General features: G+C 43.8%; 1 protein-coding gene across 3 annotated transcripts in view; it reads right to left on the bottom strand.

Annotated features, from left to right (window-relative positions):
- The window catches only part of SMIM3 (small integral membrane protein 3), a 28,784-nt gene extending 21,263 nt beyond the window's left edge, over positions 1–7,521 (bottom strand). The window contains exon 1 of one of the 3 annotated variants that reach the window (XM_060181333.1): positions 7,073–7,521. The gene's annotated coding sequence lies outside the window, so the exon portion shown is untranslated. The remainder of the gene's footprint in view (positions 1–7,072) is intronic. The other 2 variants (XM_016185276.2, XM_060181342.1) reach the window with 2 other exon arrangements.
- Between the last annotated feature and the right edge of the window lie 7,894 nt (positions 7,522–15,415).

Raw genomic sequence — 15,415 nt, 5'->3', positions numbered from 1 at the left:
CAACAAAAGGGAAAAAAGTAGCCTCCAGGAGCAGTGGATTCATAGTGTAGGCACCGAGTCCCAGTGATAACCCTGGAAGCAAAAAAAAAAAAAAAAAAAGAATAACTCTTTCAAAGAGTGAGGAAAAGAGAAATGAAAATTTTTTTCTGCCAGGATTATCATGCCTGCACAATTCCACCACACCCAGATAATGTTTTTGGTTTTGCTTCTAAATAGATGATGAAAGACAAAGACAGAGATATAGAGAAGGAGAAAGACTTCAGAGAAGGATAGACACCACAGCTCTGCTCAACCACTCATGAAACTTCCCCCATGTGGATGCTCCCAAAGACTCAAACCCAGGACCTCAAGAATGGCAATGTACCCTAAAATCCCCACTCTCACTTGCTCTATTCCTACTTGCTTGTTTCTATTTATTAAACACTTTGCCCTGCCTCATAACTTATTGCCTTTTAGATACCAAGTTGCAGATGCTACTTTGATTCCATTCTGAACTCCATGGGCAGACAATCTCACCAATGTGCTCTAGTACCTCACTTCTCCAGAGTTATATCTCACTAGGGAAAAATAGAAACAGCCTGGGGGACTGGGGGTAGGTATGGATTGTCTCACCAACACCCATGTCTAGTAGAGAAGCAATTACAGAAGTGAGATGCCTACCTTCTGCATCCCATAGTGACAGAGGGGGTAAAATGTTAGGGGAAAGTGACTAGAGAGCTCTGAAACCCAATTCTATCAGATCCCAGAGAGAGAAGAGGAAAAAAGGAAAGACATTCAAACGTAGTAATAGGTGTACTGTAGCTGTGATTTAAAATTGAAGAGAATACAGAACAATAGGGAAAAAATGGGAAATCTAGATAGATAGATAGACAACCAGACAGACAGACAGTTATAGAAATAATATTTGTGGCCTTCAAAGAATCACTATAGTTTCCAGTGGAGGGACTAGGGTTACAGAACTCTGGTGGTGGGAATGGTGTGAAACTGTACCCGTTATTTTGTAATTTTGTAAATCACTAATAGAAAAAAGAAAGAAAGAAGAAAGGTAAAGTGTGCACTCTACCAAGTGAACTATCTCCCAGTCCCCAAGAGAAGTGAATATTTTAAAAGTCCCAACCTGTGACCAGGAAGGTGGATCAGTGTAGGACTTGTATGCATGAGGTTCCAAATTCAAGCTCCTATACCACATATGGCAGAACAAAGCTCTAGTTTGCATCTTCTCCCTCTCTCTCCCTCTCTCTCTCTCTCTCTCTCTCTCTCTCTCATTAATAAATAAATCTTTAAAAGATAAAATAAAAGCATCAGACAGAGGCAGCTTTTGTCAATAATAAATAAATGAAAACCCCCAAGGTATTTACTAAGATGGCATCCAGAGCACTCAAAAATGAAAGGTCTCTGCTTCACCATTCATTACCTCCTTCACCATACCCCTGGGGCATGAATTGGGCAGGTTGGGAGAGAAAGATGAAGCTTCATCATCATCTGGCAGAGTCTGTGCAGAGCACTAGGTTAAGAAAGATTCCAAGAGGGGCTGGGCGGTAGTGCAGCAAGTTAAGAGCACATGACGCAAAGTGCAAGGACTGCCTTAAGGATCCCCACCTGCGGGGGGGGGGGGGGGGGGGGGTCGCTTCATAGGCAGTGAAGCAGGTCTGCAGGTGTCTATCTTTCTCTCCCTTACTCTGTCTTCCCCTCCTCTCTCCATTTCTCTCTGTCCTATTCAACAACAACAACAGCTTTAACAACAATAACAGCCACAACAATGGCAACAAAATGGAAAAAATAGCCTCCAGGAGCAGTGGATTCCCAGTGCATGCTACTCAGCCCCAACAATAACCCTGGAGGCAAAAAAAAAAAAAAAAATCCAAGGCCTTGTAGAAGATGGGTACAAAGTCCTGGGGTGGAGTGGAGTGTAATGACAGATATAACAGGTATATGTCATCCCTATTTGAAACTGATTTGGGAGACCTAGTTTCATTTTTCCTGTGCTTATTTCTCCCTCTTTTATTTCATTATCCTTAATCCTACGAAATGAGTCACCAGCAACTCACAGGCATGATTAGAGTTTGTATCAACCAAATAAAGAAGCTCAGCTGATAAAATTAATCAATTGGAAATAAAAGTTTAATCACCGAATCTGGTTGAATATTGTTTAGCATACCAGGCAATAATCATTCCAATCCGTTTCCCTTCCTGGCTTCCTAAAGTTTTCTTCTGGATGTACACCATTCTCTCTTGGATTATGTACCCTTTTCCTGGTGAGTTAGAAGGGTCGTAGGGCTCCTAGTGACTCTATAACTCAATGGCTATCCAATTCTAATTCAACATTCCCTGGGTTTATTCTGCAAGTTAAATGACCCAGGCAAGACCTAAATACAGATTCTCCCCCTCCTCATTTCCAGTGAGGTTCAGTACATAGATCCTGGAGCCGTACTGCCTCTGTCCAAATCACAGTTCTGCCACTTACTTGCTATGATGATGGGTGAGTTACTCACCGCCTGTTTGTTTATCTATACAATAGATGCAGTGATGGTCCTTATCTCATAGAATTGCGGGAAAGACTAAGTTAAGTTAGCAGATGTCTGGTTTGGTTTGGTTTTTATTGCCACCAAAGTTATGGCTGGAGGTCAGTGCCTGCATGAAAAATCCACCATGCCATTTGTTCCAGGTGTTTGGTGATTTTTTTTCTATTTTTATTTTAATAGTACAGAGGGAAATATATAGAGAAGGGGGAGATGGAGAAGAGAAACAAAGAGATACCTGGAAACCTGCTTCGCCACTTGTGAAACATCTCTCCTGCAAGTGGGAAGTGGGGTCTTGAACCCCCTAGTCCTCACCCATGGCAATGTATGTGCTTAACTAGGTATGTCACTACCAGGTCCCAATTCCTGGGTTTTTTTTTATTATTATTCTCTCTTTTAAATATCGATTTTATTTTTATTGGATAGATAGAGAAATTGAGAGGAAAGAAGATAAAGAAGGAAACAAGATACCTGCAGCCCTGCTTTACCATTTGTCAAGCTCTCCCCCTGCAGATGGGGACCAGGGGCTTGAACCCAGGTCCTTGTGCACTGTGAAGCATGTGCTTGATGAGGTGCACCACCCTCCTGGTTCTTATAGTGGCTATAGTTGGGGTGGTAGGGGGCGCAGAATTTAGGGAGTGGATGTAGTGTGAAACTATATACTCTGTAAACATAATCTTGTAAACCACTCTAGTCACAAATTTAGATAACAGCTTGAAATTTTTAAATGAATCAGTTAGCTAAACAAACAAAAATTCCTGGTTCTACGAATAGACTTCAAATGTATGAGGCTTAGTGAAGTGAGCGAGATGGAAAAAGACAAACATCATGTGATTTCACTCCAATGTGACACATAAAGAAAACAAATGAACTAAGTAAAACAGAAGTACATTTTTTAACTACAAGACCAAATTAGTGTTTACCAAAAGGGAAGGGAAAGCAGAGTGTTGCTAGATTGGGTGAAATGAGTGAACTGTATGGTGAAGAATAGAATTGGACCTTTTTTATTTGTTTTTTTATTTTATTTGCCTCTATGGTTATTTCTGGGGGCCAGTGCCTGTACCCCAAATCCACTGCTCCTTGAGGTTTTTTTTTTTCAGTTTTTTTATTTATTTATTTTCCCTTTTGTTTCCCTTGTTGTTTAACATTGTTGTGGTTATTGATGTCGTCGTTGTTGGATAGGACAGAGAGAAATGGAGAAAGGAGGGGAAGACAGAGAGGGGGAGAGAAAGACAGATGACACCTGCAGACCTGCTTCACCGATTGTGAAGTGACTCCCTTGCAAATGGGGAGCTGGGGGCTCGAATCGGGATCCTTACATGGGTCCTTGCGCTTTGCGCCACGTGCACTTAACCCGCTGTGCCATGGCCCAACTCCCTAGGTTATTTTGTTGCCCTTGTTGTTTAATATTGTGGTGTTTTTTTTTTTATTTAAGAAAGGAGACATTAACAAAACCGTAGGATAGGAGGGGTACAACTCCACACAATTCCTGCCACCCAATCTCCATATCCCATCCCCTCCCCTGATAGCTTTCCCATCCTCTATCCCTTTGGGAGCATGCACCCAGGGTCATTGTGGGTTTCAGAAAGTGGAAGGTCTGGCTTCTGAAATTGCTTCCCCGCTGAACATGGGCGTTGACTGGTCGATCCATACTCCCAGACTGCCTCTCTCTTTCCCTAGTAAGGTGGGTCTCTGGGGAGCTCCAGGACACATTGGTGGGGTCTTCAGTCCAGGGAAGCCTGGCCGGCATCCTGATGGCAGTGGTGGTTATTTTTATTTTTGTTGTTATCGATGTCATTGTTGGACAGGACAGAGAGAAATTGAGAGAAGAGAGGAAGACAGAGAGGAGGACAGAAAGACAGACACCTGCAGACCTGCTTCATCACTTGCAAAGTGACCCCCCTGCAGGTGGGGAGCCGGGGTTCAAACTGGAATCTTTAACGCGGTCCTTGTGCTTTGCACCATGTGAAGTTAACCCGCAGTGCTACTGCTCGACTCCCGAATTGGAATTTTATATTCCATCAGAGTTTTCACTGGGGCTGCATGGTTGGATGTTGATTTCACAGCTCTTAATGGCACCTTTTTTTTTTTCTTCCTATCTTTTCTTATATAAACAGAGATAAAGAGAGATGGAGAATGGAACCAAAGGGAAAGAAGAGATACAAAGAAACACCTACAGCACTGCTGTTCCACCCATCATGATGCTAACCCCCAGCAGGTGGAGACCAGAGGTTTAACCCTGGGTTCCTGCACATGGTGGCATGTACTCTCTAATGGGTGTGCCACAACCAGCTCCCAGAACTGGACTTTTAAGGTGAACTTAATGTAATACATGCAGGCCAACTCTGATTTACAATGATGGACACCTGCAACCCGTGTGTTACAACGTAGCTACTTCAGTAAAAAATGCTTTAGAATAATGGCCCATTGTCGATAGTCAATAATTGTCAGGAGTGATTCTTATTGCCTAACCAGCCAAGGTAGGAGTCTGCAGGGTGTGACATAAGTACATGTGTCTCTCTTTGATATTGCCACCAGCAATGGCAGTGTAGGACCAACCATGAGAAAGAATCTCTTTCCTTGGAGATACTTCCCTTGTTTGCTTTAGTAAACGGAGATGAAACAGAAGCACATTTTCATTTTAAAGAAGCCCAGAATGTGACTGAGAAAGCACCTGGGACTGTAATATTCCTTTTTTATATATTTTAATATATTTAATATATTTTATTTATTTTTAGGAGAGAAAGAGATGCAGAAAGATGGAGGGAGAGAGAGAGAGAGAGAAGAGAGGAGAGAGACAGTTGAACACAGCTCAGGCTTAAGGTGGTGTAAGGGACTAACCCGAGACCTTTAGTGCCTCAGACATGAGTCTTTTTGCATAATAATTGTGTCACCCAACCACATAAAAGCCCCAGAAGGTTTTTCTGTTTTGTTTTGTTTTATTTTTTGTTTTGTTTGTTTGGTTGGTTGGTTGGTTTTTTGTTTGTTTGTTTGTTTTGGTTTGTTTGTTTTTTCTGTCTCAAACACCTCACCACAGCTGAGTGTTTCCTGGACTGTGCCAGAGGGGAGGAATTCCCAGGCATTTTTGCGTAATGGAACCCACAGTTTTGACATTCTAAGAGGCCAGCATTTGGAAGAGTTGATAAAGCATGACTTGTAACCTCCACAACATGATTCATGGCCCCAGGACAGCTAGAGCCAGGAGGGCCCTGGGAGAGTAAAGGAGACCATCTAAACCATGGCTTTTTCAATTCTCACTGCAAGAGTACATGCTATCCCGGGCTCAGCTGGGCTGCCTCAGAGTGCAAAGGAATGCTGAAGGTCTCACACCACCCAAAGAGCAGTCCACCACAGCCACTCATGTTTAACACACTTCCTCATGTTGACAGATCAGAGGGAAATTTTTCATCAAGGTAACTGGGAGTCTCTGGAAACTTCTAGTGGTCTGTTCTTCCCACAAGCAACCTATCAGGTATTTACAATCCATCATGACTAGCGATTGCAGGCAGCACCAGCCACAAGCAATGTTCTAGCAAACTCTGACACTTAAATGGCTAGGCAGCAATCACAGTTTAATGGTTCTTAGGTGTCTACAATGTCTACAGACAAGATTAATGCCACTTAGGAAGAAAGAAGAGAAACTGTGCAAATACTACCTCACTTGACCACAGGATCCAAACAACCTCAGGCAGTTAGGCAGATTTTTGCAGCTTTCATTCCTTGTTCTCTCACTCAGCAAACGTGAGTTTAGCCTCTATTTGGGAAGCCTATGCCCAGTACTGAGCTTACTTCAGACGGGAGTACAGATAGACCCTACTCTTAACGGGCAGGGGAAGGGGGGGAAAGGGCGAACAAAGAACCGCCAACTAGAACAACCAAGTAATAAAAATAATAAGATAAGAGGAAGAGGGAAAGGGAGATGGAGAAGAAGGGTGTGTGTGTGTGTGTGTGTGTGTGTGTGTGTGTGTGTGTGTGTGTGTGTGTGTGTGTGTGTACGCTCTAACTTATGGTGGTGCTAAGGACTGAACCTGGGACCTCAGAGCCTCAAGCATAGAAAGCCTGTCTTCTGCTAATGACAGCCCAGCACTGGAACCCACCACAGGTGACTCCAAACGCCCGGGACCTCTCTTCTACGCAGGGTTTTGAGATGAGCAGCACAGAGGGCCCGCTGCCCTGGGTGAAGCCAGACCCCAAATTGCCCACGAAGTGAGGTGTGCTCTCAGGCGGGCGAGCTGAGCCCTGACCCGGAGCCTGGATAGGCAAGAGGCGCTGAGCCTCTTCCATTATGCGAGCACCAGAAAACCTGATTAAAAGTCTCTCATGCTGCTGGCAGCTCCCCCATCCTAACTCCTGGCTTCCCTCCCGGAGGCCCAGGACCAGGGGAAGGTGACTGGAATTGAGGAACTGAGAAGAGAAACGGGAAATGTGAAAGTCATGAACAAGGAGAAGTGAGGGAGAGCAAGAGAAGATGGGTTGGAGAGGGAGCTGGTAGGACACTGGGACAGAGGGCAGCCTGGGAGCCCCCACGTACCACCCCGGATGGCCCCACTCACCCCGGATCTGCTGCTGTCCAAGCCCACAGCCCTCGCTCGCTCGCTCGCTGCGAGAGATGGCGTCCGGTGCGAGGAAAGTTCTCAGGACAGAGGTGGCTGGAGCGCTCTGCCTGGCGGGCTCCGGCGGTGGGAGGGGTCGGGGTGCTAGAGTTCCGCCGGGTGGTGCGGGGCTGCCCCCTAACCCTGGGCGGGGCAGACGCGCACCGAGGCCGAGCTGTGAGGCTCCGCGGGCGGCGCGCTCCGGAACACGTGGCCGCTAGGGGGCGCCGCGCCCTCGGCTCCTCCCCTCCCCGCGGGTTGGGTTGCAGCCAGCGGAGACCCAAGGCTGGGCTTCCTCTCCCCGCCTCCCCGCCCCCTCTACGGGGAAGCCTGGGAATGATCTAGGCCTGCAGAGCTCTGCCTTCTCTGCGTAGCAGACCAAGAGTGTGTCCCCCCCGCACCGCCCTCCCAGAAAACCGTGTCCTCCGAGATCCTTTCCAGCTGCAGTATCCACGCGGCCGGGCAGCGGGTGGCAAGGCGGGGCCCCGGACGCGGGGTGTCTGCTCTGCTGGCGAGGAGAGTGTGGGATGTTCCCCCAGATGCTGCACCTCGCTGTTCCTCTTTCTTTTTATTTTTTTAAACCTTTATTTGTTTATCGAATAGAAACAGTCAGAAATTAAGAGGAAGGGGGTGTTAGAGAGGAAGACAGACACACCTGCCGCACTGCTTCACCACTTGTGAAGCTTTCCACAAGCAGATGGGGGCTGGGGGATTGAACCTGGGACCTTGAACATTGTAACTTGTGCACTCAACCAGGTCTGCCACACACCCGTCCCCTACCTCGCTACTTTTCTGTAAAGTAAGGGTAACCTGCCTCACAGAGAAAATCTGTAAAGACCAGCTTACATCCGCTGCGAAGCTAGTAGACTTTCCTTAACGTGCCTCTGAGCAGCCTGTTTATTTTGCAATAAAAACAAAGTGACCGAATCCAGGGAAAGCGATGGGCTGAGGACGTAAAGAAGTTTCCCGTGTCCTAGCTGCAGCTCCGTTTCCACATGGGTCAGAACCAGCTCTGCCATCTCCTGCCCCCTCTTAGCACCTACTTTTATTTATTTATTTATTTATTTATCTATCTATCTAAATAGCACTGTGTCGTAACATTTTAATTTTAAGTACACATCATATGCAGCTATGTAGTAGGACAGTAACTTCACCGATCACATCTTTCACAAACTGACCCTTTTGAGCAGATGAATCCACCTCTGGTCTCACTTCACTGCTAGCAATGGTCTTTTGTTCTTATAGTCTAAAAGCCCGTTTTTTTATTTTACATTTGGTTCCTGTGTTTTGTTTCTTTGTATTCTACTTATTAGTGCCATCAACTTGGTGGTTTTTTTTCCTTCTTTGGACCTCTTTCACTAATACAATACTTTTAGGGTCATCTGTGTTATTGGGGGTGGTAGGATTTGCCGTTCTCTTAGTAGCTGAATAGCATTCCATTGTTTATATACATGCCACATATTTAAAATGCATTTTACTTAAGAGAGAGAGAGAGAGACCAAATACATCAGTACATATGGTGTGGGCAACAGAATTGGGAGCCTAAGGCTGGGGAGATTGCATAATGCTTATGCAAAGAGTCTCTCATGACTGTGGCTCCAAAGTCCTAGGTTCAATTCCTCACACCACTATAAACCAGAGCTGAGCAGTGTTCTAAAAAATTTTAAAAAAATAAAAATAATAAACTGAAAACAAAGCAAAACCTGGATGCCACAGGCATGCAAGTCCTATGCTCTACCAGCTGAGCAATTTCCCTAAACATACCTTTATCCATTCAACTATTGGCACGCAGGTTGTTTCAAGCTCTTGAATTAAAAAAAAAAAGACGTTATAAATGTAGGGGTGCATATATCTCTTTGACTTTTTTTTTTTTTCTTCAAACACCCAGAAGTGGGATGCCTTATATGATATGGAACTTCTGTTCATAATTTTTAATTTAGTAGTCCAGTTATCTTCAGTCTTTCTGGCTTGAGGGGTGGGGGGAAGGAGAATGCAATGGTGGGAACTTGAAAAGCCTAAGAACCCACCTGAGTTTCAGTTAATTCTCCTTTTTTAATTATTTTTGAGTATCTTTACTTATTTATTGGATAGAGACAGCCAGAAATCAAAAGGGAAGAGGGAGAGAGAGAGACAGAGACAGAGAGACACCTGCAACACTGCTTCACTACACTCAAAGCTTTCCCAAACAGGTAGGGACCAGGGGCTTAATTCCAGGACCTTGTGCATTGTGACATGTACACTCAACCAGGTGCTCCACCATCTGGCCCCAATTTCAGTTACTTCTTTAGCCCAGAAGATGTAATAAAAGTCACACTGAGGGAGTTGGGCAGTAGTGCAGCGGGTTAAGTGCATGTGGTGCAAAGCTCAAGGACCGGGGTAAGGATACCGGTTCAAGACCCCAGCTCCCCACCTGCAGGGGAGTCTCTTCACAGGAGGTGAAGCAGGTCTGCAGGTGTCTATTTTTCTCTCCCCCTCTCTGTCTCCCTCTCCTCTCTCCATTTCTCTGTCCTATCTAACAACAATGACATCAATAACAACAACAATAATAACTACAACGACAATGAAAAACAACAAGGGCAACAAAGGTGGGGGGGAGTCACACTGCTTTACCCAGGCTTACATGGGTTATGCTGCAGGTCCTGAATCTCCTCATTACTGTTACTTCTGAATCAGGAATGAAGTCAGGAGAAATGATAGAAAAATCATTGCTACCAGGTGTCAGTTTTAGGCTTGTTTTTTGTTTTGTTTTATATGTTTGTTTGGGTTTTTTTTTTTCCAGAGAAGACAATGGAGATGAAGGGGGTTGGCATGAAAAGTGACTTGACAAAAGAATCCTATACTATGTTTTCATCAAAAGAGATGTGTGGCATGCTAAACACAAGTACCGTGCAATTCTGAGTAGCTTTTAAATTTTGTTTTATTTTTGTAAAGAGAAACTATACACACAGAGAGAAAGAGGAGAACAGTGCTTGGCTCTGACCTATGTCAGTGCTAAGAGTTGGACATGAAACTAGTGGAGCCTCAGACATGTAAGTCTGCTACTCTGAAATCGAGCTATTTCTTGACCCTGAATGAAATTCTTAATGGGAAAAAGTGGGGAGGGGTAAAGGGGAGCAATGTCAGCATGAGATCAAATATTCCTTGGTTAGTGGAAAAGATATGCAAAGTGCCATTGGCGGGGATAGATAGTATAAAGGTCATGCAAAGAGACCCTTTTGCCTGAGACCTCAAAGTCCCAGGTTTAGTCCCCCACATCACCATAAACCATAGCTGAAAAATGCTCTGAGAAAGAAAGGATTAAATTAATTAATTAATTAAGTCCTTTGAATAGAACTGATAACTAAATGACAATTATGACATCAGCTTTTTGAATTGCAAATTACTGACAGTGACTGTTCTTCCTGTCTAATGCAGCTATTTTGAGTGAAGATTTCACTCATCTACTCCCCTACTCCAAACTTTTTATTGCACTGCCCACATTTAAAGAAAAGAAAATTTGTTTTCCTACATGTTCTCGACAGCAGGAAAGGTCTTCTCTTTCTTTACTCTTCATAGATAGTGGGGCAATGTTCCAAAATAAATAAACACGTAAGTTAGCTAGATGACATCAGTTTGTGCAACCATGAAAAAGATAAGACTAGATGCTACGATACTGTGAAGGCAGGTGTTTAATCATAGAGATTGTAATTAAATCTGAATTTCCTAAACTGCTTACGTCATCAATGATTGCGTTACTCTACAATGTATCAACTTAAATATAATTTCCAAGGTCTTTAATTAACTTCAAGGATTCAGGCTGGTATTAAATCAAGTGAATGATGAATAATCTTTAGATGCTTGGATAATTTCTAAGGAAGATAGAGTACAAAAACATAGGTCACCAAAGACAGTATGCCCACACTTTTTTTTTTATTATTTTATTTATTCCCTTTTGTTGCCCTTGTTCTTTTATTGTTGTAGTTATTATTGTTGTTGTCGTTGTTGGATAGGACAGAGAGAAATGGAGAAAGGGAGGGGAAGACAGAGAGGAGGAGAGAAAGATAGACACCTGCAGACCTGCTTCACCGCCTGTGAAGCGACTCCCCTGCAGGTGGGGAGCCGGGGTTTGAACCGGGATCCTTATGCCGGTCCTTGTGCTTTGCGCCACCTGCGCTTAGCCCGCTGCACTACAACCCGATTCCCATGCCCACACTTTTGTCTTCTATTTTGATATGTTTGAGAAAGAATAAACCTTTGGAGTATGTTAGTGGATATGTTCAGTTGTTTTTCACCTTAAGGAATGTAAAAGAAAAGAAGGGGTGGCACCGGCCCGGCTAGCTCAGTGGGTAGAGCATGAGACTCTTAATCTCAGGGTTGTGGGTTTGAGCCCCACGTTGGGTGTGTGGCTGTTTTTAGTCATTGTCCTACCCTGTAAAGAAAGGAGGGGCAGTGTACCTGATGAAGCACACAGGACTGTGTGGGACGACCTGCACAAAGACCCAGGTTCAAGCCCCCACTCTCTATCTGTAGCAGGGACACTTCACAAGCAGTGAAACACATCTGCAGGTGTTTATCCTTCTCTCTCCGTCTCTATCTCCCTGTCTGTCCTATGGAATAAAATGGAGGGAGGGGAATGGCCACCAGGAGTGATGGATTTGTAGTGCAGGCACCAAGCCTCAGCAATAAACCTGGAGAAAAAAAAAATGTAAGAGGGACCAGGTGCACCTGGTTAAGCACACACATTACCATGTGCAAGGACCTGAGTTCAAGCTTCCAGCCCCCATTTTCAGGGAGAAACTTTCACCAGTGGTAAAGCAGTACCGCAGGTCAGTGGGGAACTGTGAGGCTGAGGTTGAGCATGGTGGACGACCTATGAAAAATGGGTGCCTGAAAGTATAGCCGCCTTGTCAGTCTCCCCCACCTCAGGGTCGAGCAGGGGTGGGCCTTGGCTTTCCAGGTTCAGTCCCCCTAACAGTCTCCCCCGCCCCACAAGGGCCCCACATTCTCTAAGCAAAAAGTTTCACTCCCTTGTTCTCAAACCGGTTAGTCCGCTTACTCAGCTTCTAGAAGCTCCCTCACCTCTCCCCTGTCTCCCGTTCTCCTGACCATATATGGTTCAATTCCCCCTGCCCACGCAAAGACTCTTCCTCTCTCTCTCTCTTCCTCCCTCCCTCCCTCCCTCTCTCTCTCTCCCCTCTCCTCTCCTCTTCTCTCTCTCTCTCTCTCTCTCTCTCTCTCTCTCTCTCTCTCTCCTCTCTCTCTCCATGTGCCTGCTGATAATCTCACTTCCTCATCCCCTGAACCAGCTAGACCACCAGCCCAGCAGTTACTGGAAAAACCCTCACCCTTTCTTAACCTCCTGGTGCCTTATCCATATTAGGTATAAACAAACTGCTTCCCCTACTACCCTTTAAAGATTCTACTCTGCTGCTCAATAAACAGACTATTCCCTGCCATAGTCTCCTGGGGTGATCTTTGGTCTGTCTCTTGCCAGGTCCGCAAAGGTATCCCAGGTTACCCACCCTGCTGCCTCGAGCCAGATTCTCGCTGGTGCCCTCCAGTGGCCAATAGAACGGTCACCCTTAGAGGTCTGGACCTGAGACTGACACAGGTCTCTCTCTCCCTCTCCTATTCCCTCTCCCTCTCCCTCTCTTTCTCTTCCCTTCTCTGTGTTCCCTTCCCTTCTCAATTTCTGTCTATGTAATGAAAAAAATAAAAATACATGTAAAAGAGGGGCTGAGCAGTACTACGTCTGGTATAATGAAAACATTACTGTGTGCAAGGACCCAGGTTCAAGTCTATAACCTACAGCTGTGGGGAAAAGCTTCACAAGTGGTATCTGCATATGTCTCTCCTCTACCTATTTATCTATCTCCCCCTTCTCTGTTTCTTTCAATTAATCAAATAAATAAATAAAATATTAAAAATAGTAAATATATGTGGCTACTAGAAACCTTATTGTTTGTTTTAGTGATCTTTAAGTGTCTGTATCTCTCAAGCCATTCCCAATTATTGATACTTGCCAACAATTACCTCTGTAAGGAAACAAAAGGTATTCATATTGGTTAGAAGGTTGTAACGAACATACTAAAACAATAGGTCTTAAATGTTCTCAGCACAGAAAAAGAAATGACAACTATATGATGAAACTTAAATAGTAGCCAACAACTGCCAGTAATATTTTGTAATATACAAGTGTATCAAATCCTAAACTTATACTATATTGTATATAAAACCGAAAAGCTGGGGGCCCAGCAGTAGCACAGCAGATTAAGCGCACATGGCACAAAGCACAAGGACCCCTGTAAGGATCCTGGTACAAGCCCCCAGCTCCCCACCTTCAGGAGGGTCGCTTCGCAAGGGGTGGAGCAGGTCTACAGGTGTCTTCTCTTTCACTCCCTCTCCATCGTCCCCTCCTCACTCGATTTCTTTCTGTCCTATCCAACAACAACAACTATAACAACAATAACAACCACAACAAGGGCAACAACAAGGGCAACAAAATGGGAAAAATAGCATCCAGGAGAAGTGAATTTGTAGGGCACATTACCAAGCCCCAGCAATAACCCTGGAAGCAAAAAAGAGAAAAACCTAGAGGCAAAAAAAAAGAAAAGAAAAGTTATGATATTAATATATACTCCTAGTAACCTATAGTTGTATAAATCATTATTTAATCAGTATGGGAGGGGGGGAAACAGATTGACTGTCTTGAGCTTTTAAATGCATAGACTTCAGTTCTGAGTATGATTTCTTTAATCTAAGCACTTAAGGTTTCAAAAGAGTAAGCTGATTGAATTTTAACATTGGGCTTAAATGGTTAATGCATTTCTAATGATAATTTTTTTTGAAATATTAAGTCATCTATAATCATAGACCAAGGAGAACAGAAGTAACCGGTCTTGGCAGTATGTAAGATATATTTATTTATAAATAGCATTAAATGATAAATCCCATGGTAAGGTGTTATATAGTACAGAAAATCCTAACCATGGGATTTCCAAAGTAAATCAAGTCCCCAAATAACTTGGTTATAACAATAATTATCTATTGCCTTCTTAAACCTAAGACAGCAAGTAACCTTCCTCATTTCCTATAAACCCGTATTTCTCCCAGTCCTGGAACCTCTGGGACTTGACTCATTTTCTTTTATGCTTCTACTGATCCATACCATTTGATACTGCATATACTTATCTCAACCAAATCAATGCAACCAGTACCACCTTGATATGTTTTACTTTGAACTGTGTCCGGAGACGCCAGGCCTGTGATGTCAACCCTCCAGCTCCAATACTTTGGTGAGAACTTCACTAGCTCATAGGACTCCTAAGTTTCATTTTGGGTGGTGCACTTCCTAACAAAGTTACAAAACCTAGATATAGACCAGACCTCATGAAATGTGGCACATGGGCACCTATATCCATAGGTTGGGGAAAATATATACCTTAAAGTGCACAAGTCTGTAGTGACTCAATTAAGTGAAGCAAACAAGTAGAAACACCAAAAAAAAAAAAAAAAAAAAAAAGGACAACATAAAATACTTAATCAGATATTTTCTACTTACAACTAGGGACCCATCTTACCTACTCCCAATTTCACTTCCCTCAATCACTCTAAGTCCAACCATGTCAGATAAAGTAAGGACTACAAAAGCTGGATAAAGTCAAGAGACCAGCACGCTCAAATGATGGCCCTTTTGGTCACTACCGGGCCATCCCATCATCGGGGGCACTAGTCAAGGAATCCTTGGATTCCCATATAGATATGATGAGCCTAGACTTCTTTTTGTTTTGTTTTGTTTATTTTTATTATTTGTTTGTTTGTCTTTTTTGTATTTATTTATTTAATTATAAAATAGAAAATATCGACAAAACCACAGGATAAAAAGGAGTAAAATTCCACACATTTCCCACCACCAAGGTTCCATATCCCATCCCCTCCACTAGAAGATTTCCTATTCTTTATCTCTCTGGGAGTATGGACCCAGGATCATTATGGGATGCAGGTGGTGGAAGGTCTGGCTTCTGTGATTGCTTCTCCACTGAACATGGGCATTGGCTGGTCTATCCATACTCCTAGTCTGTTTCTATTATTCCCTAGTGAGGCAGGGCTCTGGAGAGATGGGGCTCCAGGGTACACTGGTGAGGTCATCTTCCAGGGGGAGTCGGGTTAGCATCATGGTAGTATCTGCAACTTGGTGTCTGAAAAATCATTAATATATAAGGAACAAATTGTTTAATAATCTGGAACCTAAAGGCAAGAATATAGCAGATGAGATTTGGGGTTTCCATTTTGGAAAAAGTTAGTATGTTTATTTTAGGTATATTC

The sequence above is a fragment of the Erinaceus europaeus genome, chromosome 2 (assembly GCF_950295315.1).
Source record: "Erinaceus europaeus chromosome 2, mEriEur2.1, whole genome shotgun sequence".
Classification (NCBI taxonomy): domain Eukaryota; kingdom Metazoa; phylum Chordata; class Mammalia; order Eulipotyphla; family Erinaceidae; genus Erinaceus; species Erinaceus europaeus.
Note: the sequence above shows the minus strand (reverse complement) of the source record. Positions and strands in the feature narration are given on the sequence as shown.